Source organism: Cervus canadensis, chromosome X (genome assembly GCF_019320065.1).
Source record: "Cervus canadensis isolate Bull #8, Minnesota chromosome X, ASM1932006v1, whole genome shotgun sequence".
Lineage (NCBI taxonomy): Eukaryota > Metazoa > Chordata > Mammalia > Artiodactyla > Cervidae > Cervus > Cervus canadensis.
Genome location: NC_057419.1, coordinates 57,093,091 through 57,106,915, shown reverse-complemented (window position 1 = coordinate 57,106,915; position 13,825 = coordinate 57,093,091). Strand labels below are relative to the sequence as shown.

Here is a 13,825-nt window from a genome sequence, read left to right as displayed (position 1 = left end):
AGAGAGAGAGAGATAGAGAAGTATCAAATCAACAAAATTAGAAATGAAAAAGAAGAGGTTACAACAGACAATACAGAAATACCACGGATTATAAGAGACTATTATGAAAAACTAAGTGGCAATAAAATAGATAACTTGGAAGAAATGGACAGAGTCTTAGAAAAGTTCAATCTTCCAAGACTGAACTAGGAAGAAATAGAAATTACGATCAACCCAATTACAAGCAATGAAATTGAAGCTGTGATCAAAAATCCGCCAAATGACAAAAGCCCAGGAACAGATGGCTTCACAGGAGAATTTTATCAAACATTTAGAGAAGAGCTAGTGTGTTCTGTTCTAAAGCTTTTTCAAAAAAATTGCAGAGGAAGGAACCCTTCCAAATTCATTCTACGAGGCTACGAACACCCTTATACCAAAACCAGACAAGGACAACAATAACAAAAAAGAAAACTACAGGCCAATATCGCTGATGAACATAGATGCAAAAATTCTCAACAAAATTTTAGCAAAAGGAATTCAGCAACACATCAAAAAGCTCATACACCATGATCAAGTTGGGTTTATTCCAGGTATGCAAGGATCCTTCAGTATACAGAAATCAAACAATGTAATACACTATATTAACAAAATGAAAGATAAAAACCATATGATCATCACAATAAATGCAGAAAAAGGCTTTGACAAAATTCAGCAACCATTTATGATTAAAACTCTTCAAAAAATGGGCATAGAAGGAACCTACCTCAACATAGTAAAGGCCATATATGATAAGCCTACAGAAAACATTATTTTCAATGCTAAAAAAATGAAAGCACTCCCCCTAACATCAGGAACAAGACAAGGTGCCCACTTTTGTCACTGTTATTCAACATAGTTCTGGAAGTTTTAGCCATAGCAATCAGAGACGAAAAAGAAATAAAAGGAATCCAGATGAGAAAAGAAAAAGTAAAGTTCTCACTGTTTGCAGATGACATGATACTGTACACAGAAAACCCTAAAGATAGTATCAGAAAATTACTAGAGCTAATCAGTGAATTTAGCAAAGTTGCAGGACAGAAAATCAATACACAGAAATCACTTGCATTTCTATATACTAACAATGAAAAATCAGAAAGAGCAATTAAGGAATCAATGCCATTCACCATTGCAACAAAAAGAATAAAATATCTAGGAACTTAACTAAGGAGATGAAAGAACTGTACACAGAAAGTTATAAGACACTAATGAAAGAAATCAAAGATGACATAAACAGATGGAGAGATATTCTATGTTCCTAGGTAGGAAGAATCAATATTGTGAAAACGACTATACTACCAAATGCAATCTACAGATTTAATGTGATCCTTATCAAATTACCAATGGCATTTTTCACAGAACTAAAACAAAAAAATTCACAATTCATATGGAAACACAAAAGACCAATAGCCAAAGCAGTCTTGAGAAAGAGGAATGGAGCTGCAGGAATCAAGCTTCCTGATTTCAGGTTATACTACAAAGCTACAGTCATCAAGACAGTATGGTACTGGCACAAAAACAGAAATATAGACCAATGGAACAAGATAGAAAGCACAAAAATAAACCCATGCACCTATGGGTACCTTATATTTTACAAAGAAGGCAAGGATATACAATGGGGCAAAGACATCCTCTTCAACAAATGGTGTTAGGAAAATTGAACAGCTACACATAAAAGAATTAAATTAGAACACTTCCTAACAACATGCACAAAGATAAACTCAAAATGGATTAAAAACCAAAATGTAAGACCAGAAACTACACAACTCTTAGAGGAAAACGTAGGCATGACACTCTGACAAAAATCAAAGCAAGATCCTCTATTACCCACCTTCTAGAGTAATGGAAATAAAAACAAAAATAAACAAGTGGGACCTGATTAAGCTTAAAAGTTTTTGCACAGCAAAGGAAATTATAAGCAAGGTGAAAAGACAACCCTCAGAATGGGAGGAAATAATAGCAAATGAACAACTAACAAATGATTAATTTCCAAAATATACAAGCAGCTCATACAACTCAATAGCAGAAAAACAAACAACCCAATCAAAAAGTGGGGAAAAGACCTAAATAGACATTTCTCCAAAGAAGACATACAGATGGCTAACAAACACATGAAAAGATGCTCAATATCACTCATTATTATAAAGATGTAAATCAAAACTACAATGAGACATCACCTCACACTGATCAGAATGGCCCTCATCAGAAAGTTTACAACCAGTAAATGCTGAAAAGGGTGTAGAGAAAAGGGAACACTTTTGCACTTTTGGTGGGAATGTAAATTAATACAACCACTATGGACGATAGCATGGAGATTCCTTTAAAAACTAAGAATAAAATCACCATATGACCCAGCAATCCCACTCTTAGGCATATACCCTGAGGAAACCAAAATTGAAAGAGACACATGTATCCCACTGTTCACTGCAACACTACTTACAATAGCTAGAACATGGAAACAACCAAGAAGTCCATCAACAGATGAATGGTTAAAGATGTTGTGGCATATATACACAATGGAATATTACTCAGCCATAAAAAGGAATGCATTTGAGTCACTTCTAATGAGGTGGATGAACCTGGAACCTATTATACATAGTGAAGTGAGTCAGAAAGAGAAAGATAAATACCATATTCTAACCGTATTCTAACACATATATATGGAATCTAGAAAAATGGTACTGAAGCATTTATTTACTGGGCAACAGTGGAGAAACAGACATAGAGAATAGATTTATGGACATGGGAAGAGGGGAGGAGTGGGTGAGATGTATGGAAAGAGTAGCATAGAAACTTACATTACCATATGTAAAAGAGATAGGCAACGGGAATTTACTGTATGGCTCAGGAAACTCAAACAGGGGCTCTGTATCAACCTAGAGGGGGTGGGATTGGGAGGGAGATGGGAGGGAGTTTCAAAGGGGGGAATGTATGTATGCCTATGGCTGATTCATGTTGAGGTTTGACAGAAAACAGCAAAATTCTGTAAAGTAATTATCCTTCAATAAAAAATAAATTAATTAAAAAAAGAAAATATATGAAATGTTTAACAAGGATGTGGAAGTAAAGAATAGACAATAGCAATGAACAACACAATAACTGAGATTAAAAATACCCACAAAGGAACTAATAACAGGATAACTGAGGCAGGAAAATGAATAAGTGAGCTGGAAGTTGGAGATAACGGAAGCAGATCAGAGGAAAGAAAAGAGAATAAAAAGAAATGATGACAGTGTCAGAGACCTCATGGACAATATTAAGTGCACCAACATTCCAATTATAGGAGTACCAGAAGAAGAGAAAAAGGAGGGGTATGAGAAAGTATTTGTGGAGATTGTAGTTAAGAGTTTCCCTAACATAGAAAAGGAAATAGCCACCCAAATATGAGAAGCCCGGAGTGTCCCATTCTCTGAATTGAACTCCTATCAATTCAGGATAAATTCAGGAGAAACATGCTAATACACATATTAATCAAACTAACAAAAATTAAATACAAAGAACAAATATTAAAAGCAGCAAGGGAAAAACAACAAATAACATAAAAGGAGATCCCCATGAGGCTAAAGCTGATCTTTGAACAGAAAATCTGCAGATCAGAAGTGAGGGACAAAAGATACTTAAAGTGATGAAAGGAAAAACTTACAACCAAGATTACTCTATCCAGCAAGGATCTCATTCAAATTCAAAGGAGATATCAAAAATATTAAAGATAAGAAAAAATTAAGAGAATTCAGTACCACTAAATCATATTTACAACAAATAATAAAGGAAATTGCCTAGAAATGAAACACAAGAGAAAGAGTCTACAAAAACAAACTCAAATCAATAAAATAAATTGCAATAGGATCATATATATCAATAATTACCTTAAATGTAAATGGATTAAATTCTCCAACCAAAATACACAGATTGGCTAAATTGATGCACAGAAATAAGACCCCATATATGTTGTTTACAAGAGACTCTCCTCAGAAAAAGAGACACATGCAGACTGAAAGTACAGGGCTCTAAAAACATATTCCATGCAAATGGAAATCAAAATAAAGCAGGAGTAGCAATATGTATAGGAGAAAATATAGACTTTAAAATAAAGACCATTACAAGAGACAAAGAAGGACACTACATAATGATCAAAGGAGGGGGGCAGTCCTAAGATGGCAGAGGAATAGGACAGGGAGACCACTTTCTCCCCAACAAATTCATCAAAGAACATTTGAACGCTTAGCAAATTCCACAAAACAACTTCTGAATGCTGGCAGAGGACATCAGGCACCCAGAAAGGAAGCCCATTGTCTTCGAAAGGAGGTAGGACAAAATATAAGAGATAAAAAGAGACAAAAGAAGGTAGGGATGGAGATCCGTCCCAGGAAGGGAGTCTTAAAAGAGGAGAAGTTTCCAAACACCAGGAAACACTCTCACCAGCGGGTCTGTGGGGAGTCTTGGAATCTCAGAGGGCAACATAACTGGGAGGAAAAACAAACAAATAAATAATTCAAACCCACAGATTACCTGCCTAACAGCAACTCCCACTGCTCACAGCCCTGACCAGGAAGCGGGGGCTGAACAGGGAGGCGCAGGCTGCATTGCTTAGGGCCTGAATGCCCTGAGGGCAATCTGAGGGAACTAACATGAGATAGCAACCCAAACTGTGGGATAGCCAGAGAGAGAGAGAGAGAGAGAGAGAGAGAGCGAGAACTATCCCGCAAAAAATCCTAACCTAAGACACTGCCAGGCCCGCTACAGAACAAAGGACTGAGTAAATACCAGAGGAGAGCTAGCAGGCTCCGGACCAGCCCATCCCCCACGGAGACAGGCAGCAGGGGCAGCCAGAGCTGGTAGGAGACAATTGGGCCCCAGAGAGGCATCCTCTACCAAACTGCAAGCAGGCTTCATTGTTAACCAAGACTTCTTGGGATTGAAAACAATGAAATATCAGAAAGAGAAATTAAAGAAATAATCCTATTAACCATTGGAACAAAAAGAATAAGATACTTCAAAGTAAATTTACCTAAAGAGACAAAAGACCTGTATGCAGAAAACTATAAGACACTGGTGAAAGAAATCAAAGTTGACACAAACAGATGGAGATATATACCATGTTCTTAGACTGGAAGAATCAATGTAGTGAAAATGACTAAACTACCCAAAGCAATCTAGATTCAATGGAATCCATATCCAACTACTAATAGTATTTTTCCCAGAACCAGGAAAAATAATTTGACAACTTGAAGTGAAACACAAAAGACCTTAAATAGCCAAAGCAATCTTGACAAAGAAGAATAGAACTAGAGGAATCAACCTTTGTGACTTCAGATTATACTACAAAACAATAGTCATCAAGACAGTATGGTACTGGCACAAAGACAGAAATATAGACCAATGGAACAAAATAGAAAGTGCAGAGATGAATACACACACCCATGGACACTTTAACAAAGGAGCCAAAAATATGCAATGCATAAAAGACAGTCTCTTGAACAAGTGGTTTTGGGAAAACTGGTCAAATCTGTGTGAAAGAATGAAATTATATCACTTCCTAACACCATACACAAAGATAAATTCAAAATGCATTAAAGGCCTAAATGTAAGACCAGAAACTGTAAATCTCTTAGAGGAAAACATAGGTAGAACAATCTGTGACATAAACCGCAGCAAGATACTCTTATGACTCACCTCCTAGAATAATGGAAATACAAACAAAAATAAACAAATGGGACCTAATTAAACTTAAAAGCTTTTGCACAGTGAAGGAACCTATAAGCAAGGTGAAAAGACCCCCCTGAGAATGGGAGAAAATAATGGCAAATAAAACAACTGACAAAGGATTAATCAATAACATACAAGGAGCACAAGCAGCTCAATACCAGAAAGAAAAAAAAAAAAAAACCCAGTCAAAAAGTGGGCAGAAGATCTAGAGAGACATTTCTCCAAAGAAGTTATTCAGATGGCTAGTAAACATATGAAAAGATGCTCAACATCACTCATTATTAGGGAAATGCAAATAAAAACTACAGTGAAGTACCCTCTCACACCAGTCAGAATTGTCATCATCAAAAAGTGTGCAAACAATAAATGCTGGAGAGAGAGTTGAGAAAAGGGAACCCTCTCAACTGTTGGTGGGAATGCAAACTGAGAGAGCCATTATGGAGAATAATACAGAGATTCCTTAAAAGAACTAGGATTAAAGATACCATACACCTCAGCAATCCCACTACTGGCCATACATTCTGAGGAAACCGAAATTGAAAAAGACACATGTAACCAAATGTTCAGTGCAGCACTATTTACAATATCTAGGACATGGAAGCAACCTAGATGTCCATCGACAGATGAATGGATAAGGAAATTGTGATACATATACACAATGGAATATCACTCCATTATAAAAAGGGATGCATTTGAGTCAGTTCTAATGAGGGGGGTGAACTAGAGTCTTTTATAGAGAGGAAAGTAAGTCAGAAAGAGAAAGACAAATATTGTATATTTATGCATATATATGAAACCTAGAAAGATAATACTGACAGTACTACTTAAAGGGCAGTAAAGGAAACACAGGCATTTTGGACACAGTATGGGAAGGAGAGGGTGAGAAGATATGAGAGGATATCATTGAAACAATTAATATATCAATATTTTATTTTATATGGAAATGGTTGATAGTACGTTAGCTTCAGGTGTACAAAATATCTTTATAGATTATACAACATTTAAAGTTATTATAAAATACTGGCTAAATTTCCTGTGCTGAACAATGTATCATTGTATCAATAGCTTCTTTATTTTATGTATAGTAGTTTGTACCTCTTATTCCACTACCTTTAACTGACCCCTCTCTACTTCCATCTCCCGACTGGTAACCACTAGTTTCTTCTGTATATCTGTGAGTTTGTTTCTGTTTTGTTATATTCATCCATTTGTTTAATATTTTAGATTCCATATGTGAGGAATAGCATATACTATTTGCCTTTCTCTATCTGACTTATTTCACTAAATATAATACCTTCCAAGTTCATCCATGTTGTTAAAAATGTCAAAATTTCATTCTTTTTATAGCTAAGCAGAATTCTATTGTATATATGTACCACATCTTCTTTATCCATTCATCTGTTGATTGATACTTAGGTTGCTTCCATATCTTGGCTATTGTAAATAATGCTACACATATATCTTTTCAAATTGATATTTTTGTTTTCTTTGAACATATGCCCATAAGTGAAACTCCTGGATCTTATTGTATCTCTTTTTAGGTTTTTGAGGAAATCATACTATTTTCCATAGTGGCTACACCAATTTACAATCCCATAATTTAGCATATTTTTAAAGTTTCAAGTTACAGAAATAAATTTGAACTATTTTACAGTACAGATATTATAAAATATAATTATTGCTAAAAATTTCATTTATAAACTTTTATATCACTTACATATCTTTACTTTATTTTTAAGAATTATGCCTGAATTGATCATGAAAATTTCATGAGATATTAAAGACTGTCATCATCTTTAGTTACTTTTCTTGGTGGTAAATCAGGTGAACAATAAAACAATCTTACACAACCAAAGAATTCGAAAGCTTAAACATATGAATTACCACCTTATTTTTTTCTTCTGTGCTTCACAGGCATTGAGCAATTAATTTTTATTGTACATTTGGTTCTTAGTTTATATTTATAACTTTTTAATCTTTTTCACATAGAGTAGGTTATACTGGGGTGATATAATATTACCCCAGATGTGAAATAATTTTTAAAATACTGGGATTATTTTTATCTTTCTGACAGTTTTAGGAAAACATAATTTATATAAGTTCTAATTTATTTGTAAACAAATTGAAACAGGTATTCTTTAAGAGAATTTATACATTATTGTCACACTACCATCCAGAGACAGAAAAATATAATAAATAAATAACATATATATGGACATATGTAAAAACATACACATCAAAAAAAAAAAAACATACACATCAATTCATGTTGACACCTTGTAGCTTTCATTTTGAAATTTTAGTGATCAGTCAGCAAAATACAGTAACAAAAATTCACTAGTTTATATCTACCTTTTGTTTTTATTTGAATTGCTTTAAGAAAATAACAAAAAATTACATGTTTATCAAAAACTTTGAAGTAGATTTCACCATTTTCTTTTGCCATGGAGGGTAACAATACAGAGGATGTGGACTAAATTTTAAGAGACTGTAAGGAGAAACACATACCAGCTGCCTAGATATCGCCAAAGCTCATGAGTGAAGAAAACATCCAGTCCTATTTGCAGTTAACCCTTTTTGCTCTTTTCAGAAGCCTCAGATGTTTGCCAGCAGGGACACATGAATGCTTAGACAGTACCCAATGAAGAGTACAAGGCAAAAGTGATTGTAAGGATCTGAAGTGAGAAGGGGAAATTCTGTCAGGGATGGATGGATAAGAGAGATGAAGAGGGGAGGACTTCGAAGGCGAACATGTCAAAGGATTCAAAGGAATTGGAGGGGAGATCAAATGTGGTAAGAGAAAGAAGGAGCAGAAGTAACAGGAAGAGAAAGATCTTAGAAGAGAAATCTGGGGGAGATTGCAAAATTCCGAAGGAGGTAAAAAACTTCCAAATTATCATCAGCAAAATCATGCCAACAAGTTAGAGGTGGACAGAGTTGGTAGAACATATAGTGAGCAGAGACTCAAGAAAGGGGTTTCAATTGACTGGGAAGTTCCCACTGGCAAAGCAGTATCAATGAAAGAACAGAATGTTTTCACAAAGAGTTAGGAAAAAATCCAACCCAGGAAGGAGGGAGAGAACTGAACTTGAAGCAAGGAGGTTAGGGGAAAGCCTTCTAGTCCAGGAGTCAGGGAAAGAACCCTAATCAAAACAAGGAGACAGACACAAGGGGGAAAGGTAAAAGAATGAAGCTAACACTTTCTAACACCATACACAAAAATCAACTCAAAATGGATTAAAGATCTAAATGTAAGACCAGAAACTATAAAACTCTTAGAGCAAAACAAAAGCAGAACAGTCTCTGACATGAATCTCAGCAAGATCCTCTTTGAGTCACTTCCCAGAGTAATAGAAATAAAAACAAAAAATAAACAAATGGGATGTGATTAAACTTCAAAGCTTTTGCACAACAAAGGAAACTATAAGCAAGGTGAAAAGGCAGTCATAAGAATGGGAGAAAATAATAGTGAATGAAACAACTGACAAAGAATTAATCTCCAGAATATACAAGCAACTCACGCAGCTCAATATTAGAAAAATAAATGACGCAATCAAAAATGGGCCAAAGAACTAGACATTTCTCCAAAGAAGACATACAGATGGCTAACAAAATACATGGACATCACTCATTATCAGAGAAATGCAAATCAAAACACAATGAAGTACCATCTCTTGCTGGTCAGAATGGCCGGCATCAAAATGTCTACAAACAATACATGCTGGAGAGGGTTTGAAGAAAAGTGAACCCTCTTACACTGTTGGTGGGAATGCAAACTAGTACAGCCACCATGGAGAACAGTGTGGAGATACATTAAAAAACTGGAAATAGAACTGCCATACAACCCAGCAATCCCGCTGCTTGGCATACACACTGAGGAAACAAGAATTGAGAGACACGTGTGCCCCAATGTTTATTGCAGCACTGTTTACAATAGCTAGGACATGGAAGCAACTTAGATGTCCGTCGGCAGACAAATGGATAAGGAAATCGTGGTACGTATACACAATGGAATATTACTCAGCTATAAAAATGAAAGCATTTGAATCAGTTCTAATGAGGTAGATGAAACTGGAGCCTATTATACAGAGTGAAGTAAGTCAGAAAAAGAAACAATAGTCCAGTATATTAACACATATATGTCGAATTTAGAAAGATGGTAATGATGACCCTATATGCAAGAAAGCAAAAGAGACAACGATGTAAAGAACAAAATTTGGACTGTGTGGGAAAGAGCAAGGGTGGGGTGATGTGAGAGAATAGCATTGAAACACGTATATTACCATATGTAAAACAGATGACCAGTGCAAGTTTGATACAGAAAGCAGGGCAGTCAAAGCCAGTGCTCTGGGACAACCCAGAGGGATGGGGTAGGAAGGGAGGTGAGAGGGGTGTTCGGGATAGGGGGACACATGTACACCCATCGCTGATTCATGTTGATATATGGGAAAAAAACACAATATTGTAAAGTAATTAGCTTCTAATTAAAATAAATTAATTTTTTTAAAAGGAGCCAGAAGAACTTCCAGTCCAGTGAGTGAGGGAATAATCCCCCAGTTAAGAAGAGAGCCAGGAAGAAAGACTTTTAGCCCAGCAGGTATCTTTTAAACAAAGAAGCCTGGGATTCTAACCTGTTTATTATAGAGATCCTAGTACTTAAATGCAACCTCTGTCTGGGACTTCTACCTTGACTTCTAGAGTATTACTCAGAATGTTAAGAATCAAAATCTGTCCTTACCAACTTCAACAGAGCAATGGCTTAGGAGTCAGACTGACCAATGGACACCTGACCAGTCAGTCAGAAGTGAAGCCAAAGGCTGCAAACATACTCACCTAGAGTCCTGAGTAAGAGATCTGGGGATCCAATGACAAATCTGATCCCATCTGGGTTTGGGCACCATAACTATTAAAGAAAAAATTATTCATGGCCCTTGTTATAGATGGTAAGAAAAACTTCATTCAATGGAGGACTATTGTGGTAAGTATAGGGATCACTGTAATGGTGTCTTGCAGTGGAGGAGGGACATCAGACTTAACTCTGAATACAGCAAGGAAAAATGTGAATTTTAAGCTAAGGAACATGGTGGTGGTAATGATGGAAGGGGAGTGGTCAGTGGATGTAAAATCATTAAGAGGAAACATCAGAGGTAAGGAAAGGACTCTGGCTAAACCGACTGAACAGGATTCTTGTTGAAGGCAGGCCAGGGTGATCAGATATCATGTGGGAGATGGTGTGGGAAGAGGAACCCACTTAGATATTGAGGCTGGGAATTCTGGCTAAACTTACTTAGCAAGATTCTTGCTAAAATTGATAATACAGAGATAAATATGGAAGCCCAAAAGTCAAGGTCTAGTTAAGAGAGAGCAAAAGAGCCTGAGTAGAGTTTGGTCAAGGAGAGAATCTTTGTCAGCAGGTCAAAAGAGTGTCATGTTAAAGATGAAGTTACAAGTAGAAAGTTTCCTTGTCAAAACTATGAAAGATAAAAAGCCTATTAATTAGAGATAAACACCACTGTATTGACACACATTTAACCCATGTGAAGTGTAGTGCAATGGTTTCTAAACTGCAGTACCAATGGTAGACTGTTAGATGATTGTAGATGATCTAAGGCATAAGGTATCTCAAAGATATCAGAGCAGTTGCCCACATGTCACTAGATGGTGCATTATTCTGGGAAATAATTGAGTAGTTAAATGCATCTTCTAAAGAAAAAAATGCAGTATAAGTAGTATAAGAGTATGGAAAAAATCATGAAAGGGGTACCCCAAAGAATTAATGATGGGAATCATTATTATATCAGAAAAAGTACTATTATATACATTGTTGGGATACATATGTAGTGAAATTAGAAACATTAGTAGAAAGGGCATACACTGACTTTAGTTCAGGGTCAAAGGGAAAAAAATGGGTAAAGGACATAATAAGGGCTATAATATATCTCAAACATTTTATTTCTTTTTGGAAAAAAAAATGAGGGAGAAGAAAAGTAGCAGCAGTAGCATCTAGGCCCAGGAATCAAGAAATATTTATTTAAGGACTGGCTTAGTTGAATCTGCCTGCAGTGCAGGAGACCTGGGTTCAATCTTTGGGTTGAGAAGATTCTCTGGAGAAGGAAATGGCAATGCACTGCATCACTACTACCTGGAGAATTCCATGGACAGAGGAGCTGGGCAGGCTACAGTCCATGGGGTTGCAAAGAGTCAGACATGACTGTGAGACAAACTTTCACTTTTTTTTTTCTTAAAGGGTAGTACTATGTGCTGTAAATCCTTTTGTCTCTCTAGACTGGTTTAGTACTCAGTACAATAAGGATTTGAACAAGATAATTGCAAAGGCCCAAACAGCTCTAGAATTATATTGTTCTGTTCTCACCAAGGGTCCTAGTTAGTGTATGCTTAATGCCTTAATTTCCATGTACCCAGTTAGTAATAATACTTTTGTATGTATCTAACTAACAAGCTGACATTTTATCCACCAGTTCAGAATGAGACAGGAAATTAAAGAGAAAGCAAAAAGGAAATACACTGTCAAAATATAAACACTGAGATAACTTGGAATTCTGAGGGAAATGGCCTGCAGCATAAGAAGCAGGAAATGGTAGTAAATGGTTCAGGAGTAGTAAATAGTGAAGCTGGAAAGCAGGTCATCAAGAGCATTAGATGTCAGGCTGAGAAAGTAGTCTTCATTCAAGAGCGGGGGTGCCATTTTATGAGTGTCCTGCAGGTCAGAGTCCTCCTAAGCCACACTCTCACCTAGAAACTGATTTCAAACATGGCACTTTCTCTTTTCTCTGTTTTGCCACACCATCTATTATCAGAATCCATATCAATAGAGTTAAAGCTTTTCCACAATTGGACGAATGTGAAAGAATGTACTTTAACTACTTCATCACATTTCAATCACAAGAGCAGGCAAGACAATGGATCTAAGACCAAAAAATGCAAATTACTGCAAACTAGACCTATAAAAGTCTTAGGAAAATAGAGGAAGTTAAAAGCAGACCTAGGTGGAAAAGTACCCTGTAAACCACGTACTTCAGAAATAATCACAGGCGTTTTCCCAATAAGGCCCACTAGAGAGTTCTATTTTACAAGAACAAAATGAAAGCAAAAATCATTCTGAAAAGCACAACAGGTTTGTGCCCAAAGATACTCCACACAGTCATTTACAATGGTACTGCCTTGGGATAGCTCAACACAAAGGAAGTCTCTAGGTAAACCAAGACATATTTTGTCTGCATTCAGATGGGCTTCCCTTGTGGCTCAGCTGGTAAAGAATCCACTTGCAATGCAGGAGACCTGGGTTTGATCCCTGGGATGGGAAGAGCCCCTGGAGAAAGGAAAGGCTACCCACTACAGTATTCTGGCCTGGAGAATTCCATGGACAGTCCATGGGTTCGCAAAAGAGTTGGACATGACTGAGTGACTTTCACATTTCACTTTCACTTCCTTTTCTCCTTTGCCTTTCACTTCTCTTCTTTTCTCAGCTATTTGTAAGGCCTCCTCAGACAACCATTTTGCCTTTTTGCATTTCCTTTTCTTGGGGATGGTTTTGAGCCTGGACTGTAAGAGTGGATTCAGCAGAGCTCAAGCCTGGAAAAGGGAGAGCTCGACCACTTGTCACATTAAAAAATGAGATATCCTGAAGCGCTAGTCTTTTTAATGTGCCTTTTCTCACAAAGACTGTTCAGAACCCAGTTGCCTTTCCCTGATTGCTCTGCTCTTTCCCCAGGATTTTGGCAGGCCCTGAAGTTCTCTTTTCCTACAAGTTCTTTCATCATGCCAGCACAGTGAATAAAACTGAAAATGCAATGGTGCTTGGATGTGGGCCACCTGCAACCTTCCACTGGGGAATCAGAACCTGGGTGAAGTTTGGGCCTCCAAGGGGGAGAAGAGACAGGAGACATCCTTGTGAAGATGAAGCAGAATGGGTGCTTTTCAAGGGGCAAGGTCCATGCTTTCCTTGGATGTTTTAAAGGAGTTCCTATTCCCAAAGAGTTAACAAAATAAGAAAATAATATATTTGCCCTTGAGTCAATAGGTGGAGGTTGGGATGGTGGAGGTGGATGAGGACTAATAAACTTGCTTTGACTCTGACCTTCCC

At 36.8% G+C, this 13,825-nt stretch overlaps 1 long non-coding RNA gene across 1 annotated transcript in view; it reads right to left on the bottom strand.

The window, feature by feature from the left end:
- LOC122434607 overlaps positions 1-13,825 on the bottom strand; it is a 38,470-nt gene that overhangs the window by 5,077 nt on the left and 19,568 nt on the right. The window lies entirely within an intron of this gene.